Source organism: Calypte anna, chromosome 5A, assembly GCF_003957555.1.
Source record: "Calypte anna isolate BGI_N300 chromosome 5A, bCalAnn1_v1.p, whole genome shotgun sequence".
Classification (NCBI taxonomy): Eukaryota; Metazoa; Chordata; class Aves; order Apodiformes; family Trochilidae; genus Calypte; species Calypte anna.
The window spans coordinates 3,465,761-3,487,254 of NC_044251.1; the positions used below are offsets into that span (position 1 = coordinate 3,465,761).

Here is a 21,494-nt window from a genome sequence, read left to right on the forward strand (position 1 = left end):
TTTGAAAACATTGATGAGGTCACCCCTCAGTCTCCTTTTCTCCAAACTAAAGAGACCCAGCTCCCTCAGCCTTTCCTCATAAGGGAGATGTTCCACTCCCTTAATCATCTTAGTAGCTCTGCGCTGGACTCTTTCAAGCACTTCCCTGTCCTTCTTGAACTGAGGGGCCCAGAACTGGACACAATACTCCAGGTGCGGCCTCACCAATGCAGAATAGAGGGGGAGGAGAACCTCTCTTGACCTACTAACCACACCCTTTCCAATGCACCCCAGGATGCCATTGGCCTTCTTGGCCACAAGGGCACATTGCTGGCTCATGGTCATCCTCTTGTCTACCAGGACCCCCAGGTCTCTTTCACCTACGCTGCTCTCCAGCAGGTCAGCCCCCAACCTATACTGGGACATCGGGTTGTTCTTCCCCAAATGCAAAACTCTACACTTCCCCTTGTTGAATTTCATCATGTTTCTCCCTGCCCAACTCTCCAGCCTGTCTAAGTCTCTCTGAATGGCAGCACAGCCTTCTGGTGTGTCAGCCACTCCTCCCAGCTTAGTGTCATCAGCAAACTTGCTGAGGGTACATTCTATACCCTCATCCAAGTCGTTGATGAAGATATATCCCCTCCTCTTTTTACACCTAAGATATCTTTCCTAAAAGCAAAATTTGGATAGGTACCGTGAAGGAAGAAAGAGTGACTCTGGATTCTCTGCCACCACCACCCTCCCCAAAAAAGAAAAGAAAAAAAAATTACTACAAAGACACAATCCATTTGCAGCTGGGAGATGTCCAGATAAGGTGGACCCCAGGAAAACTGGATAAACAAGTGATGGGCAAACACCAGGACCCAAACCAGAGAAGCCACATCAGCCAGAAAGATGCTGAGCAACTGATTTATTCTGCTGGGCTCATGGATACTTCAGCTGCCTGCCCAAGTTGTTCACTCCAGTGTGCTGGGATGCTTCAGTATCCCCCAGTCAGCCTCCCAGTTCTGTTTGGGAGTGCACACACAACAAGGAATGCTTTGAGCCATGGGAATCCTCTCCCAGATGCATTTACACTTACTGGAAGGGTGACAATTTCCTTCTCAGCAGTTCCAGCAACTGCACCTCTTCTACCACCTCCTTGCTAAAACACAGAGTGGCTGGACAAATCCTCACTTTCCTTGCCTGAATTCATGGCAAAATAAAAAGATCAGGGATGGCAGCAGAGGAAAGGAGAAGGAAGTAACTCCCCATGCACAAGATTTGATATCTCCAGTACTGGATGGGCAGACTTAGCCCTTCTTGCATTTAATCATATGCCATTTAAAAATCAATGTTTGGGCACACCCCATACTGGAGCACTTCCAAAAGAATCCAAGAATATTACAGGAAAAGACAAGGGAGTGTCAAGTCTTGTGCACAGGGTGCTGGGTGGACAGATTTAGCCCTTCTTACATTTAATCAGAATATATTTTAAAAATCAGTGTTTGAGCACACTCCATAGTGTGGTACTTCCTAGAGAATCCAAGATTCCAGCTTCATGTTACAGGAAAGGAGAAGGAAGTGTCAAGTCTTGTGCACAGGGTGCTGGGTGGACAGATTTAGCCATTCCTACATTTAATTATATTCCATTTAAAAATCAATGTTTGGGCACACTCCATAGTGTGGCACTTCCAAAAGAATCCAAGATTCCAGCTTCATGTTACAGGAAAGGCCAAGGAAGTGTCAAGTCTTGTGCACAGGGTGCTGGATGGACAGATTTAGCCCTTCTTACATTTAATCACAATATATTTTAAAAATCAATGTTTGGGCACACTCCATAGTGTGGCACTTCCTAAAGAATCCAAGATTCCAGCTTCACATCCCAGATGTGCACTACGGATGCAAGGGTGGCAGATCCACTCCATGGATGGAGCAGATCCAGCTCTTTTTGGGCTCCTTCAGCTTTTTATGACAAATCCTTGATGGACAAGGCCACAGGAACACAGCTCCAGCCACAGAAAGGACTTGGCAAACAAGTCCCATAGGATGGCTGGGGCATGATCTGGGTTCTGGCAAACCCTCTACAACATCATCCCAGTGTCTGTCAGCAGGACAAATTTGCAAACCCTACATGGAAGTTCTCAACTTCCTGGAATTTTCTTTCATGCTAACCTGACTTTTTTTTTTTTTTTTTTCCAGTTCTCCATCCCTGATTCAGAGGAAAAGGGTGAAGTCTTCAATCAAGTTCAATTGGTGTCAGGGTTTAACACTGGCTCGGAAATTAAACTGAATAACAGACGCTCTCTATTAATCTCTCTCTCCTCCTTGATAAAGAAAGGAGAGAGAATAAGGGAGAGAGACTGATGGGTTGGAAACTAAACTACACAACTTTAATGAACAGTAATGATAAGTAGGAAAAAATTACTAAATATATACAAATATACAGGAAAATGGATACCACATTCCTCCCTCCTTTCCCCCAATAACTCTCACGTCACCACCGAGGCTGCAGGGCAGCCCTGGGAAAGTCCAGGCTGGAATCCTGGAGTCGGCAGCAGTCAGGAGCTGGAGGCAGGAACACACAGATATGGGCTGGCACGGATCAGGAGCACAGGCAAACGAACGGACGGGATCCTTCCAGGATGCCGGGTGAAGGAAGGGAAGCAGGAAATCAGGAAATCCAGAAGTCTGGAAATCTAGAAATCCAGAAAAGATCTGGCTCGGCCCTCGTGATGCCTCAAATTTATCCTGAGTATGAGGTGTATGGGATGGAATCCTCTGTTTGGTCAATTCTGGCATCTATCTTGTCCGTTCCTCCCCAAAGGAGGCTGCAGGTGGGACCTCTTTATTCCTTCTGGAGGGTAAAATGTTCCTCAGAGCTGAGCAGTGCCCTTGGCTCTGCACACCAGTCTCTAGCAGTAACTATAAACATCAAGTGTTATCAGTCCTAGAAGCACACACTGACTGAGAAACTTGCTGTTAATTTCAGCAAACGCAACTACTTACAAGAGACTGAGCTGAAAGCAAAAAGTACAAGACAGAAAATCACCTTTATCCTGGCCCAAACCAGGACAATTGGTTTCTTGATAATTTAAGGATGCTCAACAAACGTACAGAACATGGGTGTGAAATAGATGCAAAGAAGTCTCATCATTCACAAGCTATAAAATGGAAGCTGAATGTTGCAAGCAAACAGTCCAGCCCTTGAAAAGGTCCCATATTCTTCCCAAATGTCACTTATTAACAGCACAGCCTAAGCCTCTGAATAAGAGCAGCAGCTTCCCTTCCTTCTCCTGGGGATCTACAGAACCAATCAGCCTCCTAGAAGTTCCTTTAGAGGTTCCTTTGATGACTATATCCAGAAGAAGAAAGAGGCAGAAATCTGCTGATATTTCAAAGATAGAAGACTCAGACTTGATTGATTTCAGAGCAATATTTTCTTAGATCAATTTTATGTGGAAAAAAACCTAGAGATGACTGTCATCTAATATTTGAGAAGTATTGCCCACTTAGCACCAAAAAAAAGAACCAAATCTACAGAACCAAAGCAATCAGCCTCTTACAAGTTCCCTTAGAGGTTCCTTTGATGACTATATCCAGAAGAAGAAAGAGGCAGAAATCTGCTGATATTTCAGTCAAAGATAGAAGACTCAGACTTGATTGATTTCAGAGCAATATTTTCTTTTCTTAGATCAATTTTATGTGGGGGGGGGGAAAAAAATAGAGACGATTGTCATCTAATATGTGAGAAGTATTGCCCACTTAGCACCAAAAAAAAAAGGCTCTGGGTGTTTTCCTTTGTTCTTTTAAACACACATAGGAACACACACACAGGGGAGAGCATCCCAAATCCAGGAGTGCTTTGACATTACAGGAGTTCCAGAGTTAAATGTCCTTTGGGTTCCTTTGTGTGCTGCAACCCCAGGCAGCTCCATGGAGATCCTGGTTCTGCCTCCCACTACTTCAGGTTTTCTGCTGGCCCACGTTTCCGTGTGCCAGGAACACAATTAATGCCTCTGATTTTAACTTGAAGGAGGGGTAAAACCAAAAAAGGCAAACTCAGACTTCTCATGTACCACAGGATGAGCAAAAGGCTTCTTAAAAGAGGTGAGCAGAGACCATCTGAGGATGCACGGCCCCAGAACAGGAAACTCCTATTACTGAAAACTCAAATACACAGCAAGGGCCCAGAATGTTTTGCCTTCGAGGGGAATGTTTTGTCTTTGCCTAGGCAATGAAGAAGCTTCAACATCCCCTCAAGCCTTTTTTTGGCCTTCTTTTTTAAAAAAGAGGAGCAACACACAAAGGAAAAGCAAGCGCCTTGGTTTTGCAATCCCATTAGGAACAGAGAAAGCTTCTGTATCCAAGCTCCCTCTTGGATAGCCAAGCAGCACAAGGGCTTCAGCTGGATGGAATAACCAGGTCCAGGGGTTCCAATAATGCAGAGAGCACCCACAGAGCCCAAATACCTCAGGTCACCTCAGATCCCCTCCTCCTTCCTTCCTGTTACCTCTTCACTCTCCATGGAGAATTAAGAGAGGACAAAGAAGGGACCACTTTCCTCTCCATTAAAATAGAGAAAAACTGGAAGAAAGTCCCATGACTGAAAGTATGTGCTAGCCCTGAGCTTCCTGCAACCAAACCAGCAGGAGAGTTTTCCATCCTGTTCCAACAAGTGCCTATCTTGCCCTGAGCATTATTTTTCATACCCTGCCCAACACCAATGACCCAGGCACAGACATATCAGCACTGCTATATTTTCCTTGGCTACTTAAGCTGCTTTTCTAATCATATTCCTCAGAGAAAGCAGGGCTTGGGGAGCTATTATAGCCTTGCACAGCCTTGACTCTTGCCAAAAATTTGCTGCAGTGCCTCAGGGTCAGTCACTCCCCTCCTGTGACTGATGTGCTGAGTCTTCTGCCAAGGTCTCTAAAGATTCTTCATTCCCCTCTCTGGAGAACACATCCAGGGATGCCCCAATGGAGAACACAATCCAGGGGTGCAAAATGAGCAAGGAAGGGCAATAAGGCCATTGAGGGGGACACAGCTGGATGAGAACTTTCTTATGTCACCACCTTCCTCCAGACTGAGAGGTTTTGACTTCAGAGTTTTGGAATCCACCTTGGAATCCTTCATGCAAAAAACCCACACAATCTGCAGCAGTCCTGTGGTTAGGAGATGCTTCCAGGACCCTGGTTTGGATTTGTGACAGCTTAGGTGAAAAAACCCAAACCCCTTGGCTCCTAACTGGCATCTCCATTTTGACTAAGAAATTCCACCCCAAATACAAGAAATTCACCCAAGGAGCCCTGAGTGGAGACCAGCCCTTTCCCACAAAAGCAGGATGGGTTTCAATAAATCAGCATTTTTCTGCAAGCAAATAATTTCCTTGAAAAACTCCCAACCAGTCTGAGCCTCGGGTAGTAACTGGTGTGGTTCCTGCTGGAGACATAAACCTGGGAGCAACCCATCCACAGAGGTTCTGCTCCCTTCCCTGAAGTACTGAGCAGCCAACATTGGGTAGAAGAAAAAAAAAAAAAAAAGGATTCCTGATGTTTGCCCTGACACCTCAGGATTCTCTCTTCTTCTACTAAACCAGATGCTGGTGTCCTTAACAGAGGAAAGGAGGTGAGGTGGGAAAACCTCACACCCTCCATCCCTGTTTACTTGATTCATGCCTCAGTCTGGGTGATTTGAGACACTTAAAGTGGTGCTGATGTCCCAGAAGGTGCCTGAATGGTAGAAGTTTGGAGCCTGGCCATTATATTACATGGACAACTTTATACAGAGATACAGAGAGCATCTTCCTCTTTCTGTAGCTCTAAGGAAAGAGTTAAAGCTGTCTGCAGGAGGAATAAAAAGAAAAAAAAACCACAGTAATATCACAGATGAACCTCAGTTGGGCTTGCTGCTTTGAGACACTTCTTATAAATTGGCTTGGAAAGCACCCTGAAATGCAAAGCCTCCTTAAACCATGCTCTCCAGAAAAAAAAAAATAATGCTTTCCCCCTTCTAAACACAAGGTTTGATGTGCAATAATCCAGGATTATCCCATCTGGGTCAGTGACACTCTGTGGAAACCTGTGTAAGAAGGCTAATCGAGAGAAATAGCTCTGATGCCACGCTACATTTTGTGCCTTCTTTTCTTTTATTGCTAGGAATATTTCAATTGAAACAACATCTCTGTGCCTTGGAGGGTCCTTGCTCCTGCTTCCACGTCCCCACCTGGAGCTCTAATCCTCTGCTTGTCACATTCCCAGCCACTGCTGCAGAAATTATTACAGCTACAACCTGCAGCTTAGAGCTACTTTTAATAAGGGATAAGCAGCAGGAAAAGGTGAGCTCCAGTTGCAAAGAACCTGATGGTTCAAAAAGCCCTATTATTAATATTTATTATTTTTAAGCCTTCGTTGAGCGCTGGGAGAGATAAAAGAAAGCAGGAACCAAGTTTCTAGAAGGCAACAGGAGAGCATAAAGAATTATTACAGTGCCTGGGGAGGAGGGGAGCCAAAGGAAAAGTAGGAAGAGCAAGGGAAAAGAAGTCACACCTCTTATCAACAAAATGCTCCTAATAGTAAGAAGTATGAAAGGAATTAAAGAATTCCTCAGTGTCTAATCAGAACTGTTCCCCATAAGAGATCTTCTGAGCATTAACACGAGGCTTTGGTATATCTTAAAAGACTGGATCTTTAATCATAAAAAGTAAGGTTTGGGGTGTGGGGGATGTGGGGGGGGAAGTAACTGGAAAAACAACAAAAGGAAATGTAACTACATCACCCTGTGGTATGAGGGGGGAAAGAAACAGCCTTGGACAGGTTATTTACAAAGCTGCAAGGAAATCCATTTATACTTTGTGTAAAACACAAGAATGAGGCATAATTCTCCCTCAGGTCCTCCCTCGTAGGCAAATTCCTCTTCTTTCCCACCAACCTTTTTGGCCCAAGAGGACTCCCAGTTGGTACTTCCCTAAAAAAGTACCAAAAGTACTTCCCTAAAAAAGAGATACAAGCTTGGGCCTTCCACCTTTCTAAACATTCCCATTTCCCAAAAGCAACCCAGGATACTTCACAGTTCCAGGACACTTCCCTGAGCTACCCAGGGTGTTCAGCACACCCATGTTCTGCCTTCATTTTCACACCTGGTGAAAAAGATGCTCAGAACAGCACCCCAACTTCCCCAGCACCCCGACCTCATTGCCTTTGCACCTCCCTGTTCAGAGCAGTAAAACTGGTGACAGAATTTGGGAGTCAGAATCCAACCCCCCCCCTCCCAGTGCCCATTGCTCCCCAAGGTCAATGCAGAGCTTCCAAGCTCTTCCCAAAGAGCATCATATCCCAGGAATACTACAAGAAATCCAATGGAAACCTGGAACTATCTGCATCAGCATTAAAAAAAATTAATATTTTTAAAAATCAACCCTGACTGCTCCTTACCAAGCCCTACCAGGAAGCCCTCTGCTCCTTTCAGTGAAGAGGGAAGACAAAATTAAAAAAAATAAATTAAAATAAATTTGAAAAAGACACAAAACTAAAAAAAAAACCTAAAAAACAAACAAAAAAGCCTTTTCAATACAGCCAGTCTCTTGCAAGCTCTTCTTTCTGAATCTCAGACTGTTGCTCCCAACTGATGCTTCCCTTAGCATTTAAAATACAAGAATCAGTTTTTGATTGGCAAAGCATCACTGTAAGCTGAAATCTTTCTCTGTTTGGAAGGTTTTTTTTCCAAGCCTGTGCACACAGAGCCATTCATCATCACCCCAGCAAGGTATTACAGTGCCAGTTCTCAGGCTGCCAAAGCCAAGCAGAGGTCAAAAAAGAGATCTCTTGGTGCTTCCAGCATTGTGCCTCAAGCATTTCCAGAACTAGCTCTCAGGTTTTCCTGCACGTTATTCTGAAAAAACAGCTTTGTGCAAGACCAGAAGACCCCTGTTAAATGTCTGTGCTTCATCAGAAGCAAAAGCTTTGCTGAACACAAAACAAGAACCTCATCCTGAGCAGCTCTGGGCATCCCCTCTGACATTCACAGCAATGAGGGGCAGCAAGCAGCTCAAAAACACATTAGATCCAAAGCCCACCCCTCTTAAAAACCAATTATTATAAGCAAGAATTACATCAAAAGGCATTCTGCTTCCAACCAGCTGCAGAAATAATCCTTGTTGCTTCATCAACGAGGGTGATGACAGTGACAGCCATTCCAAAAAGCCACTGAATTTCCATGCCACTCTCTCACAGAGTTTATAAAAGTTCATCTGAAAGGCACCCAGAGGTACCAGGGACTTCCATGAGAAGTCTACCTGGACTTCAGCAAAGCGTTTGACACCATTTCCCACAGCATTCTCCTGAAAAAGCTGTCAGCCCACAGCTTGGACAGGGGCACTCTGTGCTGGGTTAGGAACTGGCTGGAGGGCCGGGCCCAGAGAGTGGTGCTGAACGGGGCTGCATCAAAATGGCGGCCGGTCACTAGTGGTGTCCCCCAGGGATCAGTGTTGGGCCCAGTTCTGTTTAATATCTTTAGTGATGATTTAGATCAAGGGATTGAGTCCATCATCAGCAAGTTTGCAGATGACACTAAGCTGGGCGGGAGTGTGGATCAGCTGGAAGGCAGGAGGGCTCTGCAGAGGGACCTGGACAGACTGGAGAGTTGGGCTGATTCCAACGGGATGAGGTTCAACAAGGCCAAGTGCCGGGTCCTGCACTTTGGCCACAACAACCCCATGGGGAGCTACAGGCTGGGCACAGAGTGGCTGAGAGCAGCCAGGCAGAAAGGGACCTGGGAGTCTGGATTGCCAGGAAGGTGAACATGAGCCAGCAGTGTGCCCAGGTGGCCAAGAAGGCCAATGGCATCCTGGCCTGGCTCAGGAACAGCGTGGCCAGCAGGTCCAGGGAAGGGATTCTGCCCCTGTACTCAGCCCTGGGGAGGCCACAGCTTGAGTCCTGTGTCCAGTTCTGGGCCCCTCAGCTCAGGAAGGAGATTGAGGTGCTGGAGCAGGTCCAAAGAAGGGCAACCAGGCTGGTGAAGGGATCCAGCACAAGTCCTGTGAGGAAGGGCTGAGGGAGCTGGGGGTGTTCAGCCTGGAGAAGAGGAGGCTCAGGGGAGACCTCATCACTCTCTCCAACTCCCTGAAAGGAGGTTGGAGCCAGGGGGGAGTTGGTCTCTTTTCCCAGGCAACTCTCAGCAAGACAAGAGGGCAGGGTCTCAAGTTGTGCCAGGGGAGGTTTAGGTTGGAGATTAGAAAGAATTTCTTTATGGAGAGGGTGATCAGCCATTGGAATGGGCTGCCCAGGGAAGTAGTGGATTCTCCGTGTCTGGAGATATTTCAAAAGAGCCTGGATGTGGCACTCAGTGCCATGGGCTGGGAACTGCAGCGGGAGTGGATCAAGGGTTGGACTTGATGATCTCTGAGGTCCCTTCCAACCCAGCCAATTCTATGATTCTATGAAGCAGGTGCTCAGCAGACCTGAGGAACCAGCCCAGGACAGGCATCAGCTTCCTCTGCACAAAATGATCTGGTTTTCTTAACTCGCCTAGGAAATGCAATGAGGCATCAAGGGAGCCAAGAGCAACCCCTGGCACTGCTTTCCCAGCACCTTGTGTTCCATTTCAGGTCTCAAGAAAAGGCAAATTGCCAGTCAGCTCATTTAGCCCCTTTCTCCCCAAGAAGTGGAGACACCAGCATTTAGTGCAACCTTTATTGCTTTAAAACTCCCTCCCAGCAGACTGCCACACACCAGGAGTAAATATAGTAACTGTTTCCATAATAACGCTAAAAATACCCCAAGAGATGAAATCCAACAGATTAAACAGGGTCAGGAATATGTATGTATTGCAACAAGACCAAAAGCACCCTTCTTCAAACTGGGCACTGGGCCACAAAAAAAAAAAGCTGCTGGCATCACAGCTTCAGTGCTGAGCCTCCTTCTGAGCAGCAGAAAGAAGTCACTCCTGGAAATTGGGGACACAATTGGAATTTGGGGACATTCTACACAATCTGAGCTGGAGCCAAGGCTTCTGAGCCCTGACCTCGAGGCAACAAATCACCATGTGCTCCCAGACCTCACTTCACTCATCTCTCTTGTTGGTTTTCCAGCCATCTGGGATGGTATAAAGTGTATTTAAATCACAGAATCTTTCAGGTTGGAAAAGATCCTTGGAATCAGAGTCCAACCATCATCCCTAAGCCACATCCCCCCCCCAACACCACATCTAAATAACCCTTAAACACATCCAGGGATGGGGACTCCACCACCTCCCTGGGCAGCTTATTCTAGTGTCTGACCACTCTGTCTGTGAATTTTTTTTCCTAATGTCCAGTCTAAACCTACCCTGCTGCAGCTTGAATCCAGTCCTTCTTGTTCTATCACAAAAAACCCCAAACAACTGCTTATGACTCAAGTGAGAAGTTTGAAAGCATACAAGATTATTTTATCTTCTACTATATGACTTTTCATGTTAGCAGCATGGTTCAGTTCCATTTCCCCAGGATCAACACCCATGGGTAAGACTGTGACCTGACACCTAACATCACAGGAGCCAGGGCTAAAGAGGAGGCTCCTTACACTGCTTTCTGAAGAGTAATTAGGGCAAGTTCCCACCTAGGCATCACACAAACAAGAAAAAGTCCCTTTCTCACATGACTATGCTCCAAATAACTGAAAGAGACAAGAAGGTCAGGAACAGCCATGAACTAACTAAACCCCATCCATCAACATCTAAGCTGAACAAACTCGGACCTAAACCCCAGTTTGACAAAACCACACAGACCCTGTAACAAGTCACAGCCCCAAGCACATGGATAACACGCAGTTCAGCACTAGTTCCTTCATCAAATGCATCCTCTCTTTGTTCCTTAAGTGGCATCCCTGGCCTAAAAAAAACCTGAATTTCATTTGGGTATATTATTTTCTACAGTAAGCTTTGAATTTATATCTCAAGCAGGTGGAAGCTTCTGTTTTACAACAGGTTTCTTCAGTTAATATATAGCAAAGGGAACATCCTGATGGCCAAAAAACCTCCAAAACAAAACAAAAAACAAACCCCAAGTGACAATAAGAATTACCATTCATTGGAATCTCTTTTTTTGAGTGACCACATAGATATGAGGGATCCTATGCAGAAACAAGACCTGTACTAAAAACAGGTAGCCAAAAACCCACTTCCATCACCTCTGAGATGACAGAGATACTAGATACTAGTTTTGCCTTTCTTCTGACTGAATTTTGGAAGGGCAAAATGCCACCCAAGGGATACCCTGAATTTCCATGCCATGTCCACTGTGTGTTCTGCAAACCAAGTCTCAAGCCACCAAAGAAGAAGCATCCTCATGGGATTTCTGGTCACTTGGGGTTCCCTGTATCAGGATGTCTTCAGAAGCAAATTCATATCCACAAATGCCACATCTACAACTCCCTAGGAGACTGGAGCCTCTCTCTGCCTCTATCCCAGAAAACCAATGAAAGGCAGCACCTCCAGCACAGCCCCACTGCCCTGGAAAAGCAGTTGCTGCTTCCAAACTTTGGGAACCTGGCAATCCTTCAAGCCCTTTCCTGGAGAACAGAAGGTGGGAGATGTGCAGAGGTGAATCCCAGCTGAGGAAGTTTTGCAAGAGTGAAAAAAATCTTGATATCTGATCTGTGCAAAAAAAAAAAAAAAAAAAAATCAACAAGAAGATGCTGACAAACTGGTTTAGCATCTGGTGGTGGTAACAGCAAGAAGACCAATGCACTGCCTTCCTATGGCCACTTCTTTCAGCAGGCTCAGGCAATTTATACTAAATTAGCCCAATAATTTAATAAATTAGCCCAAGACAGAAACTAGAAACAACAAGGCAGCTGCTAAATGCTCCCCAGCAAGAGTTTGGTGGGAGAAAGGGAAGAAAAAAGTCCCATCTGTTATTTGATGGGTACTGAATTCCATCCTTTGGAAAAAAGGGGGAGGGCAACTCATCCCTGGAAACTCAAGCCTGCTAAGAGCAGCAAAAGAAGGGAAGAAAAGAGAGGAATTCTGAACTGGGCAGTCACAGGCAAGGGTATGGCCAAATGCAACTCTGCTGTCAGCTCAGTAGCAAAGGAGAGAGCAGTGACCATCAAAAAGCAAAGCTTTAGATATAGAATCATAGAATCATAGAATTGGCTGGGTTGGAAGGGACCTCACAGGTCATCAAGTCCAACCCTTGATCCACTCCCGTTGCAGTTCCCAGCCCATGGCACTGAGTGCCACATCCAGGCTCTTTTTAAATAGCTCCAGACACAGAGAATCCACTACTTCCCTGGGCAGCCCATTCCAATGCCTGATCACCCTCTCTGTAAAGAAATTCTTTCTAATATCCAACCTCAACCTCCCCTGGCACAACTTGAGACCCTGCCCTCTTGTCTTGTTGAAAGTCGTCTGGCAAAAGAGCCCAAACCCCCCCTGGCTCCAACCTCCTTTCAGGGAGTTGTAGAGAGTGATGAGGTCTCCCCTGAGCCTCCTCTTCTCCAGCCTCAACAACCCCAGCTCTCTCAGCCTCTGGATAATATATATATATATGGATAATCTCCTCATATGAAATACAATTAAAGTCCAGCAGGCATCCCAGGGCTGAGAAATGGTGGGAAGGGAGGCAAAAGACACCACCAAATTTTAAAAGAAGTTTAAGGAGCAATAAGCACCCCAAGGAAGAATGGAATAGCCTCGACAGGATTTTTCTGTACAACCTTTTGCCTTCCTTTGCTGCCTCAAATTAAGATTCAGGGTCAATTCCAAGGAAAAAAAAAATAAATAGAGAACTCCTAAAACATAGACTGAAAGGGAATGAGCAATTTCAGCTCCTGAGCAAGATTCCTAAGAATCATGGGGAAGAGCTACACAGGCTTTGAGCTTTCATGAAAACAGACTGCTTGGTTTTTAAGTCACTATTTTAAAATGACAGCCAAAGACCACTGCTTCCCAAAGCAAGTTATTCCCAGCCCTCACTGTGCTACTGGTGGCTTTTTTTTCCCCTCAGAAACCAACAGGAAAAAACGGATCAAAAAAATCTTTCCCTCAATTTTCTTGATAAATAAAATTTATTTTAACATTTATTTTAATTTATTAGTGGTTTAAAAACCAACCACGAAATTTATACCAAGCTGAGTTAAAAACACTGGAAAAATCAAAAGTAGGGTTTATTTTGCAGCAGTACCCCCAGACAAACACTGCCTCAGGATTAGCAGAGAGGAGAGATATTCACCTGGTTTAATCTTAGCTCTCAAACAGACCTTGTACCCACTACCACCTCGTGCACTGACTCATCTTCAAGATGTCAAGAATGATACAGTAGCTCACAAAGCTCTCCAAATACAACATGGGCCACCATCTGCCTATTTAGATACCTTAAGTCACAGTTTTTTTAGCATCTGAACTTTTCTTTTGAAGTCCTTCCTCCTCTCAGACCCACGGCCCCATAAATTCAGTAGCTTCTGTTCCCAGAGCAGTTGCATCTGTTTTCCTGCAGCCTGGTGAGAACAGACAGGGCTCGAGATAATTAAATAAAAACACAGGAACTGCATTATTTATTTTAAAGGAAAACGTGTCTTCTAGGAAGAAAGTCCTTTATTTGGGCAAATCTGTAAGCTGTTTATCATCTTAAACTCATTATCTGCCCATATGGCCTTAGCACTGTGGTTTAAAAGAAAAAATAAATAATAAAAAAGAATGGGCATGCACTAGCTGATAAAATGTCATCTGCCCTTATGCCAGAAACCAGTATTTTTGCACTGACGTCAAATTAGGATCCTTGCCACACGTGAAGGGCTACCATAAGGGTAGTCATAATATTTTAATTACCAAGAGATCTTACAGAAAGCAGCAGCAAAGCAAGAAAACCCATTCAGAAAAATTAAGTCGCTTTTTTTGCCTCCTCTGCTCCCATCTTTTTCGGTCAGGGAGGTTGGGTGGGAAGAGAGCAACCTAACTTTGAAAAAAAAAACCAAAACAACAACAACAAATCAAAACCAACCAACCAAAAAAAACCCACACAACCAGCAAGAGAACGAGATGCTAAAGCCAAGAAAAAAAAACAAACCAAAAACCCCACACATCAAAGCATGAGATGGCTCTGCTTCAACTGCCTACAGTATCCAACCTGGGATAGATTAAAGCAAGATAAAAGGTGCTAAAAGGAGGGAAAATACAACCCCAACAGCTGTGCAGGCCCTCTCTCTTTTACTTGCTGAGCCATAATGCTGAGGGAACACCAAGAGGGCAGCAAGCACACGGGATAGACCTGGTTTGGGAGAAATCCAAGTTTGTTCACCATCATTTGGGCAACTAGGGCAACTGGGCTGGTGAAGGGACTCGAGCACAGACCCTATGAGGAGAGGCTGAGGGAGCTGGGGGTGTTCAGCCTGGAGAAGAGGAGGCTCAGGGGAGACCTCATCACTCTCTACAACTCCCTGAAAGGAGGTTGGAGCCAGGGGGAGGTTGGGCTCTTTTCCCAGGCAACTCTCAGCAAGACAAGAGGGCAGGGTCTCAAGTTGTGCCAGGGGAGGTTTGGGTTGGAGATTAGAAAGAATTTCTTTATGGAGAGGGTGATCAGCCATTGGAATGGGCTGCCCAGGGAAGTAGTGGATTCTCCGTGTCTGGAGATATTTCAAAAGAGACTGGATGTGGCACTCAGTGCCATGGGCTGGGAACTGCAACGGGAGTGGATCAAGGGTTGGACTTGATGATCTCTGAGGTCCCTTCCAACCCAGCCAATTCTACAATTCTATGATTTGCTGTTGGGGAGCAGCTCCACAGGGTGAGGTGGTTTGGAGGCCTCCCCATCGAGATGCTGCAGCAGAGGAGGAGTTGGATTTCTTGGTTCTGTGTGCCACAATTAGCTACAGGATGCAAAAACAAAGGTTTAACAGGGGGCATTCGACCTGTCTGAAGCTGTCAACTTGGTTATTTCAAGAAGAAACAAAATCAAGTCACCAAACCAGCTGTTACTCATGTTTTATGAACTGCAGCGTTAGAGACACAGTTTCCTAGCTTTTAAAGCAGCCCTGCAGTGCTGCATGCATGGAATTATTCGAATTAAACACAGAGGCAGTTTGGCAGAGGACTTAAGGATAGCTCAGCATTTTCACAGGCACACAATGATTGCCGTTTCCCTTTTGCCCAGCCCCACCCTGAGCAGTATAATACACGTTCAAGCAGCCAAAAAAAATGAGATCACTCCAGGAGAGAGAGTTTTTCATTGCCATCAGCTGAGGCGAGGATACAAACACTCAAGACCTCACTCCTCTTTTGTGGAAAAAAAAAAGAAAAGAAAAAACACGTTCAGCCTCCTCTCCCTTTCCACTGGGGGGGGGAGGAATGAAGTTGCTGGGATCCGTTTTTAAGTTTGAAGTGAGCCCTGGAAACCGAAGCCTGGTGCGCTTCCCAGGGTGCCTTATCCTTACAGCCCTGAGGGAAATTGAGGGATTTCCCCGGAATTTACAAAGGAAATATGAGACATTTGCCCCGGCAGCCAAAGCCACCCCGGAGTTTACTCTGCTCCCTCGTACCTGGGATGGAGAGGAGGGGCGGCCAGAGGGGCTCTGCTGATGCTGCAGCACCGGCACGGCACGAAAGCCCTCTCGTGGAAGCGGCCAGCATCACCCACAGCAGCCCCTCACCCACCCACCCACCCACCCATCCATCCACTCACCCGCCCCGCGCATCCCCCTTCATCTCCTGGGACACCGACCCCGGGGGCCCCTCCACCGACCCCTTTTCCAAGGATTAACCACGACCCGTGTCCCCCAGGTTTAAGGAAAACCCAGGAATTTGGGTATCGAAGCCATTTCTGGGGAAAGGTGGACCCTGGAGGAAAGGTGGGAGCACCTGGAGAGATTTTTCTCCGGAATGGTCTCCAAAAAGTTGAGGTTCTTTTATTTCTTCTTCTCACCTCGCTGCTGTTAAAATTCATGGCAAGTTTTATTGCTTGGGATTTTAGTTTACTCAAATAAAAGCTGTGCCTCGGCCACAACTAACACAGAAACATGAAATGCCTTCCAGGGAGGGTCAAACATCAGAATCACCAGGAGTATACAAGTACTTTAAGGAAAGCAGAGATTAAAAAGTGCACCTGTACATTATGCTACACGTTCGAATTTGAAAACCTTCCCCCAAATTATGAAAACCATAAAGAACACACCTATTTCCCCCCCAATTACATCTTAGTTGCTCTCAGTTTGTATACTTTTGAACAGAACAACGGCCGCTCCTTAAAAATCCAACAAACAAACAAAAAAACCTCACCACTAAATACCAAAATAAGCATTTTACTGGCAGAAACCATCAAACGCTTGGATACATCCACTTGGATTAAGACAGTTTTTTAAGTATTCCACACACTTTTTACCCACCCACTGGTAAGAAGTTGGGGTGAGCTTGTGCCCTCACAATTCAAGCCATCCTCAGCATCCTTCTGCCCAAGTAGCCAAATTCAGTGAAATACGTTCCTAGAGCCTATTAACGGTCTCCAGGTTTTCTCCTACCATAGACACCCAAGCCGAGTTTACAAACTGCCGAGAAAAGTGCTAGAGAAAAAAAAAAAAAAAATTACAATCCCCAGAAAACCACCCAAATTGCACAATGCATCTGCCAACGCTGTTGCAGCGAGCGAGCAGACATTTAAATCCAAAAGTTATGATGGAACTTTAAGTGCCCGAGTGTACAGTTTATAAAACCCCCCGCATCTCCGCGGGGTGCTGCTTCGCTAACATGTTGCTGCAGCTATAAATCTCGGATTAGAAAGAAAAAAGTGGGACTGACCCAGCCTGGCGGGATTGCAGTTTGCCGACCGACAGAGCGTGCAAGAGAGAAAATTCCTAGCGGGATGGACAGCAGAAAATCACGGCTAACTCACCACCACCACCATCCTCATCCAAACTTCAGGGCCGGCTGCACACCCCAAAACCTCTCCAGATGCCCCCCGGGCACTGCAGCCCCCAGACATCCGTCTGCAGTAAAATGGGGTCCAGGGGTGTTGGGGAGGGGGGGGAAGGGAAATTCCTAGCAGGATGGACAGCAGAAAATCACAGCTAACTCACTCCCCCCACCATCCTCATCCAAACTTCAATGCCGGCAGCACACCCCAAAACCTCTCCAGATGCCCCCCGGGCACTGCAGCCCCCAGACATCCGGCTGCAGTAAGAGGGGCTCCGGGGGTGTTGGGGAGGGGGGAAAACACACAATAAACCACAGAAATATTGAGGGCAGGCTCACCCCAGACGCTCCCGGCTACCGACTACGAGAGGCTCCCCGAGGCCCGACCCCACAGGGGTGTTACCAGCGGGGCGAGTTCAGCCGGCTCCGCGGCAGCCTCCCCGCCAGCTCCTTTGCTGTCAGCTGGGCTGGCATTTCACCCCGAGAAAACTTCCACGCCAAGCACCCCGCCGGGGACCCACGGCGCTCCCGTACCCCACCGGGGAAGCAAAAAAGCGGCGGCGAAAAGCCGAACCCCCCCTCTCCCCCCCCATCCCCTTCCCCGCGGGTGCGCTCAGCCGAACCCCACGGGTCCCGGGGCAGCGGGAGAGCTGTGGGGTGCTCACCCCTCCCCGAGCAACTGAGGGGGCCCCTGGGAATGTCTGCGGGGCAGAACCGAGAAGCGAGCCCGGTCCCGTTACCTGCAGGAGGCTCCCGCGGCGGCTCCCGGGGCAGACGGAGCGGGCGGCTCCCGGCGGCGCTGGGCTCCCAGTACCGTGCCCGGCAGGCTCGGAGCACCAGAACCGCCAGCCCAGCTGGCTCCACCCCTGGCCGTGCCTCTTTCTCAGCTCCTCCCCTCCCGGTCCGGCCGGCCCGCCGCAGATCCGCTCGTCCGCCTGGCCCGGCCCCAGCAGCCGGGACCGCTCCGCCCAGTGCCACCCTCCCCGACCTCAGCCGCGCAGCCCTCCCGGGCTCCTTTGCCCCCTCAGTCGCCTAAAAAACTTTGTGGGGCCCCAAAGGCAACCGGAGGACTCGTCCAGGGTAGGATGTGCCCCGGAGGCGGCTCGGACGTACCCTGGGAAGGTGGCCCAGGGGCAACCCAGCTTGGGAGCCTCCTCGCCGTACTTGAGCTCCCCCCCTTTTCCCCCGAGGAGAGGGAAGGAAAGGTGCCCCATTCCAGGGAACCCCTCCGTAACACCTCCTGGGCTTCTGGTGCTCCAGGGCTGAGCCCTGGGATGCAAAAGAAGGAAAAAAAAAAAAAAAAGGGACGGAGAAGGTGGGAGGTCACCTGGTCACCTTCCCGGTGTCTTTACTGAGAGCTGGCAGAGGAACTTCAGTCGAAGAAGGAGGCTGAGGGATGGAAAAGCTTTTTCAAAATGCCTACGAAAACCAAGCAAAGAAGCCAGGCTTGTGAGAAGGGGAAAAGCCAGGTCACCTCAGCCTGGCTTCCTAAGGACATTCAGCCTGTGCAGCTGGGCTTTGCCTGCATGCCAATTAAACAATTGCAGTCAAGTTTGACAAATAGAGAAAAAAAAAAAAAAACCAAAACTGTGTAGAGAAGAAGGACATCTCTTTTACCACTCTGCCACATAGGATGACCCTATCACGAGTCCAACAGCATCCAGCAGGCACTGGTGGATCCACACAGGGGCTCAGCTCAACCCATCACTTAGAGAAATCAGCTCCTGCTGGTACTGGTGTGGCCAGAAGTAGATGGTGGGTTGAAAGAAAAGCTGAGGGAGGAAAAGGTGTGCAGAAGTAACACTGTTATCCTCAGCAACAATAGCTCTGGAACAAAGGCACTGGTGAAGTGGACATTGTGCTCACATACAACAGCAGAAATAGCACTAAAACATTTGCAAAGTTAGATCCTCCAAGTGGTCCTGTGTAGACAGGTCCTTGTGGTCCTGCTTATTTAGTGATGCTCTACAAGATGGGGCATGTGGATCTGCACCCTCAAAGCTTAATAGAACAAGAGGAGACAAGGAAAAAAGAGGCACCAGCATCTCTGCATAAATATCTCTGCTAATGCCTCTTGTATCTGGTAATGAAGAGTCACAAAGCTCCCCAGGTACAGGTATTTGTTGTCATTGGCTTTGGTTTTTTCCTAATGTGATATTAAAACGAAGGAGATACACAAATAATTTAAGTTATGCTCTTCAATCCATTTCTGTTTATTAGCAAAACGAGATTACAGAACCAGATCCTATTTGTAATGTATGTTTTGTTATAGTCCGTTGCTTAAGACAGGCAATAATTTCAAGGTCTGATATTTTTCTTGTACTGTTTTGGGCCCACGTTTTTCCATTTGTGTTTCACTATTCATTTATTTGTGTCACAGCATGATCCTACCTCTCCTTGGTCTTTGTGGCAGACTAGGGGATTTCCATTTCTTTATTAGACACAGTTTGACACGAGGTAATAGCCTTGTTCCTCATTTGATTCCTTTGCAAAGGACTCAGAGTGCTATTTTCCAGGAGGTTGGCTTGTCATACCCCTTGAGCAGCAGCAGATCATGGTCCTTTCAGACAGAAATTATATTTATACTCTGCAGACGTGCCAGACTGGGCTCAGTTGGTCCTCCCTCTGAGCTCCCAGGAACAATCTCACACATTTCCCCCTGCAGTGTCACAGGGACCATTGCAAGCTACGTGGTGAATAAAACCTGGAAAACCAGTGTATTTTTGTCTATCTGCCTGGCCACTCAACACCTTACCCCTGGTTTTACAGCCTAAAGCACAGATCTCACCCGGGGGGGCTGGGGAGGTTTCTAGGAAACCAAGTGGGCTTAGTCCTGCCCCAAACACTATGGTTTTAAACAGCTCCAGATTCTTTAGACAAGATCCTTTCCTCATCAAGGACACTCTTGGCATTGTTCCAACTAATGCCTTCTTCCCCCCACTCCAGTGACATCATTATTCTGATATTTTGGGGGGAAAAAAACTGCGGGGCAGCTTATCCCGAAGACTTGTACGTGTTTTCTGTTTTCCACCCTGGTTCTCTGAAGCTGTTTTGTATATGAACAAAAAAGCAAGCTATCTGTGACCCCAAGCTTTCAAATCTTCCACATGCTCACGGGGACACAATAGTGCTCTTACATGCTCAACTGTGCCATTTAAGGGGCCACTACTGAAAATGAGCTTCCCGAGTTTATGGGGCTCTCAGTGTCATGAAGGAACTGCTTTGTGAATCCCAGCCAGCACTGAACTGAGTTTTGCATGGAGAGCTGGGGTTTACATTCTTTGTTATGGGTAAAGGATATCCTCTGTGAACCTAAAAGCACAAGAGCAACTCTGGAGAAAACCAATTTTACCGTGGCAGACTTGCAAGAGGGCTGCTTTAACTTGTTGGCTGGTAAATAATAAACATCACTGCAATGAAAAAGGAAATGGTTCCATAGTTTAGCCCAAAACACTAAACCTGCTTTCTCCTGCTTCAGAGTGCCTAGAGCTGCAGCCCTGCCACTCTCTGAAGGGTCTTCCCCTTGATTTGGATCATATGTCCCATCATATGGATCAAAACATCTCTCCATTCAGACTTCTGATAGGCTTGAGTTTTCAGAAGCACTGCTGCAAAGCCACGGAAAAATCAGGGCAGGTTCCTCACAGGGGTGACTTGATGGGCTTTGAGCTGGATTTCACTCCATCCAGCTAGCCCATGACTTAAAGAAATCACAGAAAATCAGGGGTTGGAAGGGACCTGGAAAACTCCTGGGGTCCAACCCCCCTGGCAGAGCAGGGTCACCTCCAGCAGTCCCACAGAACACATCCAGGTGGGGTCTGAATGTCTCCAGAGAAGGAGACTCCACCACCTCCCTGGGCAGCCTGGGCCAGGGCTCCCTCACCCTGAAAAAAATGACTTCTGGACCCCTTCCTGTCTGTGCTTCACATCTGAGTTCTCAACTTCACAGCTTCTCAGGCGCTTCCTTCCCCGGCCTCCCCACCTTTCCTCCCACTTCCTTTGCCTTCAGACCGCTCCCTTTTCTTTTCCTCTTATTTCCCCTCAGCAGTCCTCCTCGTGTCTTTTCCAGTTTGCTGCCAAGGCAAATAAAAGCAAGAATCCAACCTGGATCCACAGCTTGGCTCTGCTTCCCAGAGCTGGACCCAGCCCCAGCCCAGCTCGTCTCCTAGGCAGATGGGCAGAAGGAAATTCTCTGGCATCTTGCAGGGCTGGAAGCTGAGGCTCAGGCTGTTTCCAGATAACCAGGGCCCATTCCAGGAGCAATCTGTGCTGGGTGGAAATCACTGGGTGTTATTAACCCTGCCTCTGAGACTGAGTGCTACTTCTGAGAGTGCAAAGCAAACAAGGGCTCCGCCAGCAAGAGCTCAAGATGACAAGCTGGCTGTCTGAACCTCATCACCTGGCTCCCAGATAAAGGCAGCAGAGCAAACCTCCTTGTTTTTCCCAAATGCCAAGCACTTGTAGTGCTGACTGAAGTCCCACCCTGATCAACATGTTCCCTCAGCTGCTCTCAGGCTGCTTTCCCAGGGCCCTTCCATCAGGCCTGGGAAAACAGCACCAGGGGGCAGTTCCTGTACTGGTAACCAGAGGTTTGTTCAAGCTCCCTTATTAAAATGGTCATTAAAACCTTGCCAGTGGATTTTTCAACCCAATTTCTC

General features: G+C 47.2%; 1 protein-coding gene across 2 annotated transcripts in view; it reads right to left on the reverse strand.

Moving 5' to 3' along the window:
• Positions 1 to 17,681, reverse strand: part of TSPAN18 (tetraspanin 18) — a 134,396-nt gene extending 116,715 nt beyond the window's left edge. For both annotated transcript variants that reach the window (XM_030452178.1, XM_030452175.1), the window contains exon 1: positions 17,577 to 17,681. The gene's annotated coding sequence lies outside the window, so the exon portion shown is untranslated. The remainder of the gene's footprint in view (positions 1 to 17,576) is intronic.
• Between the last annotated feature and the right edge of the window lie 3,813 nt (positions 17,682 to 21,494).